Genomic DNA, 5489 nt, shown 5'->3' on the forward strand with positions numbered 1-5489 from the left:
CCACCCCCCATACTGTCCCCACAAGCCCATTGGTCACCCTTGCTCCCTCCTTTATTTGCATTGGACAAAACAAACAAGGTTGGCTGAGGGAAGCCGAAGGGGCATCTATTCATTGACTGCTCAGTGCATGCGTCAGCGTGATAGGCGGAGCTTCCTCGTGGACTGTCACAGCGGCGCTTGAAGCTAGGCCAGGTTAGGTTGAGAGGCGAGAAGTGACGTGTCCATTCCAGGCAGGCGCGCAAGGGCTAGGGAAGAAGCAAGAGAGGAGACAGCGGCATCTAGCGGCTCGGAGGTTTTTATCTAACCTCTAACAGTACAACAGGAGCACAATGGTAAGTAAGCACATTGTCCAAAGCGTTCACTCAAGGAGAAACGCCATCTAGGGGTGTGGAGGAGCTACTGCATCTTATTGTTCTATTGTCTTGTGTTATCTCCATTTCACATAGAAAACAATGCAGAACTGATTGCCCAGAGCTGCGGCGCATGGACTCCATACGGCTTAGGGCGGAATAGTACCTGAGAGCGCATTCACATGGCGAAGCCACGCAGCTAACTTACAGGCACAAAATAAACCGCAGCTATTAGAACCAATAGAATTGTAGACGTACAAAAAAACCCCACCTTAACCCTTTCCAATCCACTGTCTGACGTCTGAAGACATTCTGATTGAAGGCTGTACAGCTCCGATGTCGGAAGACATCCGGCAGGGTATTCTTACTGTATATTACTGGCCGCTCTGTTGTCGGGGGGCCTCTCCAGAATGTCCCATATCGCAGTACTGGCTCTAGCCAGCAGATGGCACCATTGTATAATGGCAGAAAGAGAAAGCCCACTAGGAAACCCTGAATCCAAAATTGGATTACAAAGGGTTAAAATAGGATGTGAGCAATTAAAATCCTGCAACTTAAATGCCCTGCTGCGTGAATAGGACCTGACCTCTTTGTTGCACAAATCACAGGAGTGTCTATAGACTCCTATGGGAGTAGGCCGGCAAAGGGAGATGAAGGGATTTCCCTGCAGTAGGGAGAGAGATGAAGGAAAGCCCCAGGGGAACACCCTTCTCCGCAGGGCTTACCTTCATCTCAGCAGGGCTGAAGGGATATCCCTGCAGCAGGGAGAGTGAGAGCAATGAAGAGAAGTCCCAGGGGGTTCTTTGCAGGGCAGAAGGAATTCCCCCGTAGCAGGGGAACCCCTCTCTCCCTGCAGTGAGGATATTCCTCCAGCCCTGCTAAGATGAAGAGAAGCCCTCTAGAGAAGGGGGTTCCCCTGGGGCTTTCCTTCATCTCTCTCTTTCTTCTCCAAAGTAGTAACACTTTTCTTTTGCAGCACACAGCTCCCAATCATGGCAATGGGCAAATTCACCGCAAATTAAGCTTTGGACTTGATAGCGGGAAATCGTCCATTCACACGATTTTCTTGCGAGTTAGCCGCGCAAAAAAAATCATGGCTAACTCCTGCGTGATTTTCATGCCCGTGCGCACGAGTCATGAGGGACCTTTCACAAGAGATGGAATTACACCACAATACGCAGCTGCGGAATTCAACACCAAAATCCGCAGGTCTAGGTGCAAATTTTAATGCCGAATCGCAGGCAGGTTTTAACCCTTTGCAATCCAATTCTGGATTCAGGGTTTTCCTAGGGGACTTTCTCTTTCTGCCATTATACAATGGCGCCATCTGCTGGCTAGAGCCAGTATTGTGGTATAGGACATCCTGGAGAGGCCCCCAACAACAGAACGGCCAGTAAGAATACCCTGCCGGACGTCTTCTGGCATCGGAGCTGTAAAGCCTTCAATCAGAATGTCTTTAGACGTCAGACAGTGGATTGGAAAGGGTTAATCCATTTTCAATTCTACATCCAAATCTGCAGGTAGGCTGCTCATCTATGTGCGGAATGTACCGCAGCGTGCTGTGCGGCCTGGGATCAATGTCCTGATGAGGTATAAAGGGGGCGAGGGTGGCCTGATCAGAGTTGCATTGTATAGGCTCCTGCTAATGCCTACATGCTGAGCTATTTGCCATACATGTGCAGCTAGTCGCCATGCACAAGGAGGAGCAGTGACCCCGTATACTGCTATGTGGAGGTTGTACTACACTGCACTACTGCATCAGGGGTGAAGGAACACCTCCCAAGGATTGTACAAGCTGATCTTGCATAGCTCCATTTACATGAAGCAATCAGCACTGCTGGCTGTTAGTACAATCATCTGGGCGAACCGTTTCCTCATTTTTGGCAGTATATTTCTGTTTACACAGGGCTACGCGCCCCCTAAAAGACTCCATCACACAGTAAGTGAGCGTTTGCGCATTTGTCAGCTGATTGCTGGCCCTTTCACATGGGGCAATGACTGGGTGGATGAACGTTGTAAAAGGCCCTTAAAGCTAGATTCACACGAGGCGGATCAATTACGGATTTGCTGCGTTTTTTCGTTACAGATCCGCCGGACAGACAGACCGCTGCGTTTGTAGTGCAAGCCAGTCAATGTGTTTTGGCAAAAAGTTGTTCTCACAGTGCGGAAATGTTATTGCAGCGCGTTTTTCAATACGGAGCATGTCGATTCTTTGGACGTTTTCGCGGCTAAACCGCACATAATACGCTACAATATACGCAAGAACAAATTAAAGGGGTTGTCCCGCGCCGAAACAGGTTTTTTTTTTCAATAGCTCCCCCGTTCGGCGCGAGACAAACCCGATGCATGTGTTGAAAAAAAAAACGGATAGTACTTGCCCGAATCCCCGCGCTCCGGTGACTTCTTACTTACCTTGTGAAGATGGCCGCCGGGATCTTCACCCTCGGTGGACCGCAGGTCTTCTGTGCGGTCCATTGCCGATTCCAGCCTCCTGATTGGCTGGAATCGGCACACGTGACGGGGCGGAGCTACGAGGAGCAGCTCTCCAGCATGAGCGGCCCCATTCAGAAGGGAGAAGACCGGACTGCGCAAGCGCGTCTAATCGGGCGATCTGATGCTGAAAATTAGACGGCACCATGGAGACGGGGACGCTAGCAACGGAACAGGTAAGTGAATAACTTCTGTATGGCTCATAATTAATGCACAATGTACATTACAAAGTGTATTAATATGGCCATACAGAAGTGTATAACCCCACTTTGTTTCGTGGGACAACCCCTTTAAGCTTGTCAGCGCTTTTGCCGCGTAAGTGGAAATTCTGCAGAATTTTCGCAGAAAAACCGCATTGAATCCGTCCCGTGTGAACCCAACCTAAATATTTTTTCTGAGCTCAGCAAGACATCACCTGTCCACAGGATGGAGGTAACTAGGTGATCATAGGGGTGCAACTTCTAGAACCCCACAAATCCTGAGATTGCAGCCCAGGCGTGTCCCGATGTATGAGCAGAAGAGCCCGTACATGCAACACGCACGCTCCAACAAGTCTGCCAGAGATAGCAGAGTTCACGGGCTCGGCCACCTCCCGCATGTCCAGGTAAGTTACATGCCAGAGCTGAACTCTAAGGATCGGTGGAGGTCGAGCCCTGCCAATGGGCGGGTTATCCCCGATCCTGTGGGCAGCGAACAATTTACTGAGATGTGAATAACCTTTAGGCTGCCTGTCCATGGGTGTTGCGGTATCCTGCGGCGGATCTCAACCGCGGGATACCGCTGCCCAGTAGTAGAAGAACTCCATTCATAAGAGTGGAGTTCATATTCACACTTGTGCAAGATACACGCTCGTCTGACTATAGCCCTAAGGCCTCCCTTCCACGGACGGATTTCCGCCGCGTAATATGCGGCGAAAATCCGCCGTGTTGCCCGCAGCTATTAGGTTCTATTGAACCTAATAGCTCAATGCTTACGGTGCGGAATTCCATCGCGGAATTCCGCACCGTGAAATCTCCCGTCCTCACCCGCGGCATGCTCTATTTGCCGCGGGTGTACGCGCGGCCGGCTTCCATTGCAGTCAATGGAAGCCGTCCGCTCACGCTATCTTCCGCTGTAACACAGCGGAAGATAGCGTGAAATCGCCTCTCCGCCCACCGCGTCATATGATACGGCCGGCCGCGTCATGTGACACTGTGGGCGTGTCTTGTGACGTGGCCGGCGTGTCACATGACGCTGCGGCGCATCACGCCGAAGCGTCATGCGGGACCCAGAGTGCCGGATCCACTGCTAAGTATGGGGTATCTGGGGGGGGCGCTGTGACGGGCTCCGCCGCGGAATATTTCGCGGCGGAGCCCGTCACGGCCGTGTGCAGCCGGCCTAAGGGTACAGTTACACAGACCAACTATCCGCTGAACAACTGCTCACCTCCGAGTTAGAGCAGGACAGGGTACTGAGTGGGAAATCGCTCATTGGTCGCTTTGTTTCCGCTCACTGAGACAAAGTGACTGATAAGCGGCTTCTTGTTCAGGGTGAACAGGCAGGGGATCATTTCTGAGCGACTGCCTGTTCGCTGTGAAAGGAGGCGCTCTGCTTCCATTTACCGACTGTGTGGAAAAGTAGAGGAGCGATAGTCGTCCTATGTAAAAGTACTCAAAGGGGGGTTTTACATGGGTGAGAAAGTCACGCAATTTTCGCCTGAGTCAGTTTAAAAAAGAAAAAAAAAAGCGGATTATGAAGCCTATGATTTTCACAGATTTTCTTGCCATCTGCGATGTTTTCACTGATGCAATGTTGAGAGAACAAAAAAAAAATTGCAGCTCTATTTTTCTGCGATGTGCGAATTATAATTTTTTTTTAATCTCCCACGTTTCCCTACGGAGCTTTCTTTTTATCGCATCGCACAAAACATGCATTGTGATGCGATTTTAACAATGAAAAAATTGCGTGATTTATCTTTTGAGCGATCATCTGTCAGTGTAAATGGGGTCTAAAACGTTCAATCTTCGCAAGATTATCTTTGCGTGTAAATGGGCCTCAATTCACAGCAGAATTGTGTTGTGGTTGTAAATAGATTTATCTTTTCTTTTCCATTCACACTCAATGGAAAAAGTACAATCCTGCTTGGACTGTGCATGTGATTTATCTGCCCTCGTGACATACTCCTGGGAACTGACAACGGATTAGATGTCATCTCATCTCCCGCAATACATTACTGAGTGCTGGATAAGGTAGACCTAGCAAAACAATACCGGGAAAGGTCCATTTACACGCAGAGATAAATCTTTCAGTTATTTGAAAGATTAAGGCCCCTTTACACTGGACAAATCAGCCCAACAATGCCCGACTCTCCTTCCTGCACATATTCGCTCTCGTGCTGCTGTACAGAAGCGAGTATCGCTGGCTCACTCACAGAGCAACCCCAGCAGGGAGGTGGGGCGGCAGGAGGAAATTTCACTCCTCGCTCCCCCCCCCCCCCTCCATTTACTTAACAGAGCGGCCATTCAGTACTGAACGGCTGCTGTTTACACTGGACACTCAGCGTTCAGCTCATCGGCCATCATTTATGCAGCCTAAACGATGGACAATGAGCTGAGCAATCAGTGCAAACAGCAGCCGTTCAGTACTGAACGGCCGCTGTGTTAAATGAAT

This window comes from Eleutherodactylus coqui, chromosome 6, assembly GCF_035609145.1.
Source record: "Eleutherodactylus coqui strain aEleCoq1 chromosome 6, aEleCoq1.hap1, whole genome shotgun sequence".
Taxonomy (NCBI): Eukaryota; Metazoa; Chordata; class Amphibia; order Anura; family Eleutherodactylidae; genus Eleutherodactylus; species Eleutherodactylus coqui.